At 49.6% G+C, this 13,830-nt stretch overlaps 1 protein-coding gene across 2 annotated transcripts in view; it reads left to right on the top strand.

The window, feature by feature from the left end:
• Window positions 1–13,830, top strand: part of Mrtf (Myocardin-related transcription factor) — a 308,475-nt gene that overhangs the window by 227,560 nt on the left and 67,085 nt on the right. Inside the window, exon 1 of one of the 2 annotated variants that reach the window (XM_075868899.1) lies at window positions 5,018–5,147. The exons of the other annotated variant lie outside the window; for it this stretch is intronic. The gene's annotated coding sequence lies outside the window, so the exon portion shown is untranslated. Of the gene's footprint in view, window positions 1–5,017; window positions 5,148–13,830 lie in introns of those variants that run through there. 2 annotated transcript variants of the gene reach the window in all.

Below are 13,830 nucleotides of genomic sequence, written 5' to 3'. Positions count from 1 at the left end.
GCAGGTTGCTTGAAATCAATGTATTGAATATATATATTGTTTTCCAGTGCTGATGTTTAAGCTTTGCACTGTCACGGACTGCGGAGGGACAAGGGCCTTTGTCAGGCTGTTCGCCTTTAGCCCTTTGCCCCTGCAGTGAGCTCTGTATCCGGCTTACTGTAAATAAAGTACTATTACTATTACTATTACTATTACTATAAAAAGTGTAGAGACGATATATGTACCGTCTATAAGTGTTGAAAGACGCAACACTGCCCGGCCGCGGTGGTCTAGTGGCTAAGGTACTCGGCAGCTGACCCTTAGCTCGCGGGATCGAATCCCGACTGCGGCGGCTGCATTTTCGATGGAGGCGAAAAGACTGTAGGCCCGTGTGCTCAGATTTCCGAAGTTTCCGCAAACCTCCACTAAGGCGTCTCTCGTAATCATGCGGGGGTTTTGGAACATCAAACCCCACACATCAATCAATCAATAAATCATCGAAAGACGCAACAAGACCTGACAAGACAAGGCCATCAGAACGATTTATGCCGCACTGTCGAACTCGACTCAACGCACCAACAATATACCAGAATAAGAACCATTGTGGTTATGTACGAGAGAGAACGATGAAGTACGATAAGTGTGCTTACAGTGACTGCAAACCAAGGCGTTTAGAGTGTGTATACTGATTGTCTACAAAGCATCCATGTGCAGTTTTTTTTTTTTGCTTGGTCACTGTTAAGTGGTCAGTAGTTGAGCGAATAAAATTAAACGTTTATGCCTAATTTTACCTGCGAGATAGGAAATGTCGTACGTTTACTCGCGTGCACGCCGTTTTAGCAGTATATACAGGAAATACTCGCGACAGAGAAGGAAGTGACAATAATGGTTTGGCTAGGAGTCTAAGAGACAGCGTGCGTAGTGTGTTTGGTCAGGTTTCTGTTTTTTTTTTTATGCACACCACACTCATGAGCCTCGAAACGCAAAGAATACATACAGACTTGTGATTTGCGTGATGTTTTCTTTTGGTGTGTTTCTAATACGTGAGGTGCAGTCATTTCTTGAAGTGCAACTATATCCAGAAGACGCGCCGACTGTATGCAAAGGTCATTACTCAGGCTCACTACGCCCTCACAGAGCTGCGGGTGTCAGCTGCGCCATTAAAAAAAACGATGTTTGGAACACGTTTACTGGTTGTCCAATGTCCTCACACGCCATTTGTTAAGGCAGAAAGTCGATGAGCCATTCTGGACACAAGGCACATCACCGACACGCACATTTCTCATTACCCCATTATTTCTTTATTTACACGGTAAGTGCCTACCAAGGACACCTGTAAGGGAGAATGTACGTCCAGGGGATCTCTACAAGACGTCTCGGGCTATCTACATTGGCCCAAATTCAGCTTTCTTTTAATTAAAAGCAACGTCGCGGCTGTCAACACTTCTACCGAGCGCCGGCAAAGAGCACAGGCAAGCGTATACGTCTTCCTGTCTCAGTCTATCTACGCTCCTGTTTCTATTTGCCCTTCGAGCGCCTGCCAAACACTCCTCGTCCCGATTTAAGACAATCTACTGAGGAGCGTGTAGCGAAATGTGTGGGTAGAGGGGCGTTAAGGCAACGCAGGATACAAAGGGAGGGGGGCAACGTTAAGGGCCGCTCGCTCGCTCGCACTGTGCGCTTTTCGCGCGAATTCCTGTCGCCCCCGGAGGCGTGTCCGGCGCCGCCGGCTAAAACACAACCCCCCCCCTCCACCTGGTTCTCGGCGTCGAAGCTACCGCTCCTGGGCCTCTAGAAACGCTGCCAGAAGGACTGCAGAACGAGCCAAAGCTCTCTCTCGCCGAGCAGGGCACGCCTGCTAGCGCGCCGAAACAGCTGAGCAGCGCCAAGCATCAGAGAGAAGTGCACGTCGGCGACGCCGCCGGAGTGTCAGCGCTTCCAGCGTCTTGAAGCGCCGACTGCCGCGTGCCCCGGTCCGGGACTGCGCCAGGGAGGGGGGGGGGGGGGTTGACTTAGAAAAGAAAGCGAAGCACGAATTAGTGAAAGGAGGAGTAGCTGCTGAAGAAGGAAGATCAAGAAAGAAAATCTCTGCGGGGACACAGGTACAGGCACAGCATACGCAGGCTACTAGCAGAAAAAGATAGATAGATAGATAGATAGATAGATAGATAGATAGATAGATAGATAGATAGATAGATAGATAGATAGATAGATAGATAGATAGATAGATAGATAGATAGATAGATAGATAGATAGATAGATAGATAGATAGATAGATAGATAGATAGATAGATAGATAGATAGATAGATAGATAGATAGATAGATAGATAGATAGATAGATAGATAGATAGATAGATAGATAGATAGATAGATAGATAGATAGATAGATAGATAGATAGATAGATAGATAGATAGATTACCTAGCACACATGTGCACGCACAGCATGCGCAAAGAAAGAAAGAAAAAAGAAAGAAAGGAAGAGAAAGAAAGAAAGAGAAAGAAAGAAAGAAGGAAGGAAAGAAAGGTCTCCCGGGACACACGTAAGACGTACAACGTCCACAGACAGACACTCGAGCACGAACCCACGAGCGGCACACGTACGCACTGCCCGTGGGCCGAGCCCGTGGTACAGCCCGGACTGCGGCGGCCACGGGCCATCTCTTCCTCCTCCTTAGCTTAAAGGGAGGAGGGTGTCTTCACCACCTCCCCTCAGGCGCGCGGTTCCGCACAACGGGCACGGGGGGAGCCACCACCGAAGAAACGAGCCCTGGGCCCGGTGCCAGAAAACCAGCAGCCAGGGGTGTGCGCGCGTGGTTCTATTCCTGGACGCCAACATGGCGGACACCGCCGTGAGAGCGCGCGGCGTCCCTGGCCGGGCTTAGCGGGCAAAGGAGTTGCGCTCCGTGATTCAGTCGGCTCGCGAGTCTCGCCTCGGAACGGGGACACCGCCAGCGCTGCTCGCAAACCCCTCGCACTCTCTGTCTCTCTCGCCTTCTTCTCCACACTTTGTGAAGACTTCACCGAGTCCGCAGCAGCGGGAAACAGCGACTCGGGCTTGCGTCGAGTCCGGCACACAAACACTGGCAGACTCTCTTGCTCCTTCCTTCCCCTTTTGACGCCGGCGAGCAAGGTTCTCAGCTGGACGCCCACCGTCGCCGTAGCCCTGGTTTCCATTCAGCCGTGGCTTCGGCCCGAAGTGAACCACCACTTGTGCGGCCCGGGCCAGCCGGAGCTCTCGAACTTCGCGCGAGCCCCGGAACCTCTGGGTTCTACTCTTGAGTGTTTTCGTCTACAGTGTGTCTCTATCTGAACATCTTCAAGCGGAGCTTCGCCGAGCCTGTTCGATCTGGTGGTCAGCTGCGTCGAAGAGCTTGTAGACCGGAAAGCGCAAGCCCCTGTTTGTCACCAAACATCTCTTCGCAACAGCGGCAAGTTTAAAAACGCGCTTAGGGCGTGCACTATGGATTAATGTTTGGCTGGCGAACCTGAGTGAACTAGATTGACCGTTGCTTCGAGCATTCTCTGCTATACTCATCAACAACCTGAAGACATTGCGTCTGAGGACGCCTACTGTCTCAAGACTGTCTCCCTAATTCAGTGCGTAAAGCTCTTCAGGATATATGTCGAAGGATATCAAACGGTAAAGCGCTGTCTCCTCGGACATCTGAAAGTTTAACAGCCTCGCTCCTCCACCATCTGCGGCCGCCCCAACTACGCGACGCTTGTTTCCGTGTAGCTTCGCTGAATATCTGTAATCTCCTCTTGAAGTTGTCAACCTTCTGCACGTCCTAGTGACAAGTTTGACGGTTGAATCACCTTGGCACATGACGTTCCCTCCACCGTGACGGATTTCACCTGTTGGATACCGCCGCGACTTACTTCCGGTTTACCTTCGCACCAAAGAAATAGGGGAGTACATCTTCCGTCTACTGCAAGTGCCGGTAAGGCCCGCAGGACTTCACTCGCAATCTCCGAGCTCTACCGCCAGTGAAGTGTTTGGATATCCTTTCACGTGCGGCTGACGCTGTCTTAACGTGTCATTTACTTCCGGAACCGTATTCATTGCCACCTGGAACGCGAAGATTACAATAAACCACGACACTAACTTTGATTCTTTAGCACCTGTCTACAGGTGGTTCCCGACGACTACTAATATGAACCGGCTACAATTGTCGTACTCTTACAGTGGTCAATAATTATTTCAAGATATACTTCACTCGGACTACTTTTGCTCTCGAAGACTCCCTCCTGATAAGAGTAAGACCGCTGTGCCAGGCCTTGTAAATAACAGAGCAAAGTCAGTCTCTGCCGATGCGCCTTCTCACAAAAGACGTCTGAATTCCGAGTGATTTGCCCTCACTTTACAGACGTCAACCTTCCTAGCAGCAACCAAGAAGCTTGGGTCGCCAAGACGTCCATCCTTGTCATCTTGAAGACGTCTCCTGTCTCACCGCAGTTTCTCCGAGCTGACGTTGCGACGCCGGTAATTGTTAGTAGTGCCGGAAGGGTTCGTAAACTGGAACTGAAGTCCCGGTTCGCCCTTCTCCTAAGAGTTAAGCAAGTGTTAGGCTGCTCGCAAGAGACAGCGCTCCTCTGTGCGGAGCATTGAACTCTGCGTGAGAAGCAGTACAGAACCGTACGACACCAGCTGTCTCAAAAAAATATAGTCTTTGTACGATGGCATATGTTGTGGTTCTCGGGTGTCCTGGCGCCTACGTGTACTGTCCTCACCACCGGTCTTCGCACCATCATCCCTTTGCGGTCTGTCCTCTCAGGGCTGTGATGGTGATGGCAGCCGTGATTGTGGTTAGCGGTGCTGTGAAGTGTTAGCGTCGGCTTCCGCCCGGTTCGTGGTGGGAGGAACGCGATAAAGAGACACGGGCGCCGCGTGAATCTGGTCGCCAGCGGGTTCGGAGGCGCTGGCCGCTGCCTGCGCGTGGCCGGCGTGGCGTTCGTCCACCAGCGTGGCGCCAAGCGCGCCGGCCAAGCGGCGACGCACCGGCAGCCCCGAGCCGGACGCCGCCCCCTCGCCAAGACCGCCGGCTTCTTCGTCCTCGTCGTCCTCGCCGTCTTCGTCTAACGGCACACCGGCTAACGGTGCGTCGCCCGCGGTCAACGGAGCGGCCACTGACCAACGGTGCGGAGACAAGTGCGCCCACTGCCACGGTGAGCTGACGCATTTGTCTCTTTGGGAGCAACAGTTTCTCGGTGTTTGCGCGAGTTTCTTGGAGTGCTGTAATGGAGAGCCTATTCAGGGTGCCTGTACCATGCTATAGAATACGGAATGCCATTCTGCTTTCTCCGTGTCGTCATGCTTCGCGTCTCACGTGGAGGGGGGGGGGGGGGGGCGTTACGTTTTTTGATGTGGCTAGTAAAAAGCGCTCTTTTCCGAATAATACTCCTTGTTCCTAGAAAATCGTATTCCGTATGAACTTAAAAACCGATTGATGGAAACTAGTGGTCTAAATGATATCTAATGTAGAACTTAGTCGTACTACCAATGGCACATTCAAAAGCGATGGCCCTCATATCGATCCATCTATCTGTCCGTCCAACCGTCCGTCCATCCTTGGGTTTGCGTACGGGGGGACAAGGGGCTTCTCCACCCTAGTCTACCAAGAGGGGGGGTGCAAAGTAAGCCCCCACACAATGGCATATAGGGGGTAAGAACGGCTATTTGGTCTAGTTGGTTGAGTTCATCGCCTTCCGTACGCTTTTCTCCCAGCACTTTCATGCCTGAAATGCAATCCCTCTTTAACATATAGGGAGTGGGCGCTGCGAATTGGTAAGGGGGGTTGAAGTCAGCCCCATACATTGACTTAATAAGGATGGTAGTGCTACGATAAACCTCATCCCCCCTTTGAAGGGGATCCCAGGGCATGCCTATGCGTCCATCCAAGCGTCATCTGTCATACATCTACCTATCGAGAGGACTGCCAGTCAGGCAGTCCGTAGTTACCTTTATTCCGATATCACGGCTTTGGGAATGAATGTCAAGTGAGAAATACACAGAGGGTTTGATCACTGCAGAAGATTCAGCAGTGAACGATAATATTGTCAGCGTTTGTTACGGTAAAGATGGGACGCTCGGCCAGGCCTGTTGCATGAAAGTGGCGAAAGAGACGGCTCAAACGAATGCCTTAGCAGCGAGAGTGTCTCAGTCGCATCATGCATTGTGGGTTCACAAAATAGACATATGAGATCTACTTTGCATTGCTATTGGCTCTCAGTACCTCAGAACAGACCTGAGCCGTGGTAACCTCAGTCGCCAGTACACGTGGAGGTCGCACGGACGAGCGGATGTCCGCTCCACACGTTAGTTTAAAACTGCCATCTCCTCACTCTTCTCTTTATTCCCTTACTCCGTTCGTTGCTCTGCGGAGCCATGCTGCCGTGCAATTGTCATAACTCCACCATTGTTTTCCCATCAATGACAACTCTTCATTCATATAATATGAATTCTTAATTTAAAAAGCACATCCTTCTTGATACAGCATGTGCGTGATCGTCCTGATCTTCAGATAAAATCTATTTAGGCATGCTCCATACACATTCCGTAACTGGTCCTGGGAACGTGCAATATTCCTCCGAAGGATATGGGCTGCGATGCCGAATACAGCAGTCGCTTCACTCCGACTGAAGTACTTATATACTGTCATACCACCAGCACTCGATAACACCGGCTGTTGTGTTGGATCGAGTTGAGTAACGTTGGATAAATTACGGCTTATGTTTGTGTGTGTTGCTAGATTATTCTTGTTGTTGAGGTCCAACGTCCCAGAACCACCATATTACGAGAGGCGCCGTAGTGCATGGCTCCGATAATTTCGATCACTGGGGGTTCTTTTAACGTGACCTAAATCTAAGCTCATTGGCTGGCCTCAAGAATTTTCGCCTCTATCCGAAATGCTGCCGCCGCGACCAGGATTCGACCCAGCGACCTGCGGGTCAGCAGTCGAGTGCCTTCTATACCACCATGGCGGGTATTTGTGTTCCTAGATACGGCTTGTGACTGTTAACATGAGTTCCCGTTTGGTAGGCCTTATAAAGGCACCACCACTGTCGTCAGTCAGTTTTGTGATCGAATGGTTGAGTTGCCGCACTTTTTACACCGAATCTGTCTTGGTCCACAATTATGCAGTAGTCATCATTTACATCGCCGTAGTAGCAGTCTATAGTAGGAATAGTACTAATAGCTGGAGTAAAAGTACTCACGCAAGCTACGTGCTGAGAGGGGCAGTGAATAACGAAATAAATAAAACGAAACGATGATTATTGTGCCTGAAAAGCTGACGCCGATGCTAAATTATGATGATAATTGCACAGGGGATCTCGCTAGCCAATCGCACACTCGCATAAAGCCGCGCTGTCTGACAGTGTTCACGACATGAAACTTCCTTATTACGGGTTTACAAACCTGCTTTCCTGGAGCGCCCTGGTCGATCGCCGGTACGAAAGACGTCAAACTTTACTTGCCCGACGACCGATCTATGAGAGCACTCACCGCCAGATGGCGCCTGCCTGTCTGGCGCGGCGGGCGTGAGGTGCACGTACGTCATCGAAGGCTGCTCCGACCCGTCTGGCGGTTTATAATATATACATTTGCGAAGGGCATCCCTCTACCGCTGCGCACTATGTTATGGTTCGTGTCTGGAACAATCCCCCTCCCCGCACACCGCTCATGAAATTCGGGGCCACGCTGCCCCCCCCCCTTGCTACAACGACCCTGCCAGCACAGATACCCACCTACAGCGCCCTCAACCTACTTCTATTCACCTGTATAGTATACAACTGTCTACACTGTGTAGAGGAATGAAATAAGCCAGGAGGGAACATGATTACGCTGTGGACAAGCCAGCCTTTACAAAGCGTAGTGCGCGTTATCTCTTAGTCTCGTTTTTTTCCCCTCGCAGAAGTGGCCGAGGCACGTGACCTCTGAGACACGTCACTTTAGAGGCCTAGAACACTTCAGTTTGGATAAGTTTCGGCGACGTACCGTAGGATAACCAGCATAGCCGTGTGCACGAAAGGGGGGGTGGGTGCCTTTCTTTGTCACCTAAGAGGAGGGCGAGGTCTGCCCCGTACATTCACTTAATGAGAGGATGGGAACGCTCCCATGAACTTTCAACTCCACCCCCTCCCCTCCCGGTAGGGTTACCCGGCGCACGCTTATGCTAACCAGTACAATAAACAACGACACAGGCAGGACACGAAATTCGCGCGCACATGCATGGACTAGCGCATACTCAGAAAACATGGGGCTAGTATTGTTCCTGTCTATTACAACACTGCTGCTGCCGCTGATGCTAACGATCATTATGATGCCGGTGTCTGTAGTCTTTTCAATCCATGGGCTCTTTGTTTGGTGTCCTTGCCGTCCATAGCCCATAGCTTCCTCTCTAGAGAGGGAACAATGGAGTCTCAATCGACTTGATGATCCTCTGCTGCTATCGATTCGTTTCGCTTCAATCATATTGCACAAAGCTCCCTCAGTTTTCTTTATATTCTCTTCATCCTACATTTCGCACCCTTTCACCTGTTGGGATACGGACGTTCAATCCGGTTCGCTGATAAAGGGACCACACTGTGCCTTCTGCCGTCCATGATCGGTGAGATATGCATGGTGCCAGGTTCATAAGACGGATTCTTTATGTGCCCTGGCATGTCTAGTTCGGTGTATCAGTTCATAAATTTGCTCACGTTTCTTTCTTTCATTCATGGATGACTGTTTCATTTGACAAAGAACAGTACTGTACGTCACTGATCTAGCGCATCCTGTGCTAGCATCTTTGGAGTCACGGGCCTGAAGAAGCAAGTTAGAGAATCTTCAGAGTGTCGGCTCTAAGAGAAGAGCCCGAAAGAAGGCGGGAGGGAAGTGGCAAAGGTGTTGTTTCCTTGAGGTGCCTTGTGTATAAACCATCGCTCGTCACCTCGCCGTTGCTGCGCCTTCCTGTAACGCTCTTGTTTTGACGCCCACGTGCACGCTCACATCCGCTCGAATTCGTTTCTTCCTTCATTGCTTTGCATTCTTGAACTTTTTCTCCTCTCCGTAGGCCCCAGCAGGGGGACGAGCAACTCGCTGTACGAGCACTGTGAAGCCACGCGTCCTGACGCCGTCTCAGGGGTGCTGCTTTCAGGGAGTTCTTGCGAACGTCTACAACAGCGTCGTTGGCAGGTCCTTTCTAGCTTGACTGTTAGGTTCAAGGGGCTACGATGGACGTCTCTTCAGGTCTTAACTGTATGCGACATAACACGGCAAGAACTTTGTCATGGTCCAAAAAAAAATTACGGCCCGAGTGCGAGGCTCCAAGGCTAAGTCAGTGCCTCCGCCCACGTCTTTAGACTTCGGTAGGCCAAAGGCTTTCCCGATGGCGTGAGCTCTTCGGGCGGCCAAGAGTTTATCTTGGAGGACTTCATCCGGTATGCGCTGGCTCCAGTCTTTATCACTGTTGAGATTCGAGGCCCTTCGGTAGGTGTGTATGAGATTTAGAACTTAGTTCCAGTTTATCATTGTTGAAGCAAGAAACACATCAGCGCTTATCGGCGAAGTATATTCATGCGATTCTGACTACGGCGCAATTCTGAAGCTCTCGCGGACCGCCGCCAAATGTTGTTCGTCGCAGTGGAGTAGACCACTGCGACGAACTTGTTTTGAAGAGACGGAGGGGGGGAGGCGTCTTTGATCTAGATCAGTGTCGCTTTGTCTTCTGTACACCATGGCAGAAGAAAGCTTTGGGAAAAGGGGGTAGATGGGGATCACAATCTCTGGCGTGCTACTCCCTGGCTACGTCACTGACTTGTAGCACTGACTTTTGGGTCAGTGTTTATAACCTCGCAATACCTATATTTGCGAGTGATTCCGAACACTGTACCTACACTAGCCATACCGAATGGCGTAGGTCGCACTGTGTGGGAAGTTTAGTGAACACTCTTTCATTAACCTTACCTCTGTAAATTTTTGTCGCTTGACAAAGCACGCAGACATTGTTAGTCGACACGAGTTTCACGAGGAAGAGCTTCATTTCTCCACAGGATAGTAGACGTAACTTGAGAAAACAGACAGACGAGAGTTCGCGACGGTCTGAGTCACGTGCGATGACGTCATTTTGGGTAGTTTCAGTCCACCCTGCTGACACACGGAACGGCTTTTCTGGCGCATTGTGTCGGTTGCCTGTTCTGTCACTTGGCAGGCGTGTTCGCACCGAGCGGGCGAGGTGTCGACTGATGCGGTTTCTGGCTGCGATGCAAGCGGGCTTGCGAAATTCTATGGGTCATTTGCATAACCGTTGGATGCGCAAGCTTGGATGGCAGTTGCCTGCGTCAAAACACTGGGCGCGACACGGGTGACAAAGGAAATCTTTGGAGGATTTGAGTGAATACTCTTTAGGTTGCGTTTAAAGTGCAAACGCTTGCAGTATGTGTTTTAGGCACTGATATCAAGTGTGATAGCCCCCTTCCGTGACGTTGCTTCTTGTGAGATGCGCACGCTACTGAGATACGTCACAACTGAGATGCGTGACGTCTGAAGTTTGTTCCATTGACACGCGCAATACCGTCTGTATGTTTTTTTTCTGTGGACTTCTTGTATATTCCGAAATGTAAGCGAGTATATAGATTACCATAAAAGTCATCCGTTTGATGCGTTCAGATTGAAGCCAGTGTTTCAAACTTAGGTATCGATCGAGCAAAGTGGCCCCGCCGCGGTGGTCTAGTGGCTAAGGTACTCGGCTGCTGACCCGCAGGTCGCGGGTTCGAATCCCGGCTGCGGCGGCTGCATTTCCGATGGAGGCGGAAATGTTGTAGGCCCGTGTGCTCAGATTTGGGTGCACGTTAAAGAACCCCAGGTGGTCAAAATTTTCGGAGCCCTCCACTACGGCGTCTCTCATAATCATAGCGTGGTTTTGGGACGTTAAACACCACAAATCAATCAATCAATCAATCAATTGATCGAGCAAAGTCTACGTGTTATATTCTCACCTGTAACGTCCATTTGAGATACATTCAGTTGTCTGTACGGCTCTTGTAGATTCACCGTAGGCTTCTGGTACGGTACGAAATATAAGCTAGTCTACAGAATATTCCTAAAGTATTCCTTGGGACGCACTCAAATTAAGGTCAATCGAAATCTGTTGCTAAACGTAACATCAAAAATTGTATTAAAGAAAGTGCATTCTATATGCACATCTACTATGTAACATCTGTAGCTGGTCCCCTTGAGATACGTCCAACCAACCGTAAAGCTGTTGTAGACCTCCTGTAGACCTCTCGTAGACTTTTAACTTCCACTTTCACAATTCTCATTTTCGTCGACTGAGTAAGCGTTGTTCTGGACTATTCACACTGCTTCACACCTGCACATAGACAAACCTAGTAGCAATCGATAACATCTCACACTTTTTTCTTTTTATCCAAGGAGGCGTGGAGTGTGGCTCGCCAACCTTCCTTGAGCAACTGCCCAGCATTTTGGTCACTGTTGTTCCGTTTCCGTGATCACCTTTTCAAGTAACGGTGTACCCAACAGATTCGGGGCCCACCTAACGTCTGTCTGTACGTCTCCAGTCACCGCTTTGATATATCTCTCGAAAGTTTATCGACTGCACGTTTCCGCTTGGGATGTGCACCAGACATTCCGCGAATACCGCGTGCCAACATTTAGCGTCGGTACGACGAATAAACCGCCCGGTTTATATGGAGGAATCTCGAAGTTCCTTAGTCGTAATATCCAGGAAGGGGGTGATGCAATAAAGTGAATAAAGTAAAACAGAAACAGGCTACGAAACGCCTTGGTTCAAGCACACCGCAGGGCACGTTCCGATCATCGTTTATACACGTGCTAGCATATATCGCAGCAAGCCTGGTGCAATATTTTTTCCCTCCTCTTTCAGCAGAGCGGTTGGACCACCGCAGTGGGCCGTAAACTTTTCTTTTTTCTATTTTTTCCTGCATTCCACTGTAAATCTAGGAATTCTCCGAAGCTGCCACAATAAACACACACCGTAGCGCGCCGTGCTAGACGGTGAAGATCACCGTATTGCTGCATCCTTTTTTTTTTGCCTTTTTTTAGTGTGCGTTCTCGCTTCGAAGGCGAGGTTTCGATATGTATTTCTTTTACTGCCTATTCGCTTCAAGAGGATCGTTCATCTTCCCTCTTTCCTTTCTTTTTTTCTTTCTCTCTCTCTTTCCTCCGTACCTCCTGCAATCGTTCTGTATGCGCAGGGTCTGTTGCAACCATCTGCTTCCTCGTTCAGTGCCAGCGTACCACACGACGTTCATAATCTCTGCATGTTTTAAACTTTCTAACTTGAGCAATCTGGTGTTGCGCCCCTCCAAATGGCACTTGAGCTTGCCGTCTTCTTGTTTCCACTGTGTCCTTGTGTATCTGCCCATGCCTATCTCATAAACAATAAATAATACTAAGACCAAAGCTTTAGTTGACTTATCCAAGCTCGAAAAGCCGCCGTCAACGTGGCTTCCACACGAAGTGTTGCAACGAAGTAGAGAGTATGAGCGAAACCTGTCTGGCCGGGACGAAGCATCAAGGTATAGAGATGTGGGTGAGTTGGGTTTGATTAATCGTGTACAAAGAAGTCAGCGCAGAAGGACGGAGCATGAGACGAGAGGACACAGTACGAGCGCTGTACTATGACCCTTTCTTTTCTCGTGTTCCGTCTTTTTGCTTTGGCTTTGTAAACAAGAGGGATGAAACATTTAATGAATCATTTTGTTTCGAACACATGGTTATTCCCGTGCGGGGAGCCGAAGCGTTAATACAGTCGTTTTTAAAACCACTTTGATCGGGGTGTGGGTTCCTTTTTTTAAATTGAAGGGATGCAAGGAATCATGATCACGTGGTTACGTCATTGCATTGTAACGTCATTGCATTGTAACATTGCATTGTAAGAAGAGGAAGAAGGACGGTCTCGAGCGATACCTATTGGGCAGTGTCGGTGGAGTGCTGGCTTTTCAGTGTAAATAAGCCCATCACATCCGTAACTGCTTTGGCGGAGGTGCTGGGTTGTAATGACAGTATGTTGTAATGACATAAAGTGTTGACGTCGTTATCACGTCACCTGGCAGGACGTCATCACATGACATCGTCGCCTGGCCATAGGGGAGCCAATAACGAAGGACTTGTAGAGCCAGATAGGTAAGGTGCAGCACGCTTGCAATGGCTCCGGTCTCGGAGGCTGTGCAAAAGGGCGGAAGGGGAAGAAAGGTGACTTATCTGAGATGAATACATAAGCTGAGGCGGAAAAAAAAGATGGCCTCCACCTTCGAGCCATCTTTGGTGGATGCATGAGTTACCCTGTGAGTTTTCTTTAATGCTTTATGGCGCTTTCATCTGACAAATGTGAACGTTACGTTATGCATATGCTTCCGTGCATGTTTACATCAAAGTGATAGTTCGTCCTACCTCCCTTCTTTTGGTTCTATCTCTCTCTCTCCCGTAGCTTCTGCAGTCCTTGCAAAAGCACGTGGTCCGCTTCAACCATATGCTTCTTCGTTCAATTGCAGTGCCTTTGGTGTAGCATTGGTGTAGAATTGGTGTAGTACTGGGGTATCACTGGTGTAGACATTTAGATGGGAAAGTGGTGTCAGAAGTGTGAAGACAAATTCGCCATTTTGCAGGATTAATCCTGCAATGAGCTTTAAATATGGCGTGGGTTGGGTAGACCATCGTGCAGGAACTGCAGTCCTATCAGAAAGCGGTGGTGCGGAAGACAAAGTTTTGGGGACACTCTTTCATTTGACCCGCCCTTCCCTTGATGCATTGCGTCTTCTTATTCCATAACCTAACTTCGAACTTCAGTGTTGGGTGAGTTCAGCCGCTATGCTAGTGTGTAGGACA

This window comes from Rhipicephalus microplus, chromosome 7 (genome assembly GCF_043290135.1).
Source record: "Rhipicephalus microplus isolate Deutch F79 chromosome 7, USDA_Rmic, whole genome shotgun sequence".
Lineage (NCBI taxonomy): Eukaryota > Metazoa > Arthropoda > Arachnida > Ixodida > Ixodidae > Rhipicephalus > Rhipicephalus microplus.
This window is presented reverse-complemented; position numbering and strand designations above follow the sequence as displayed.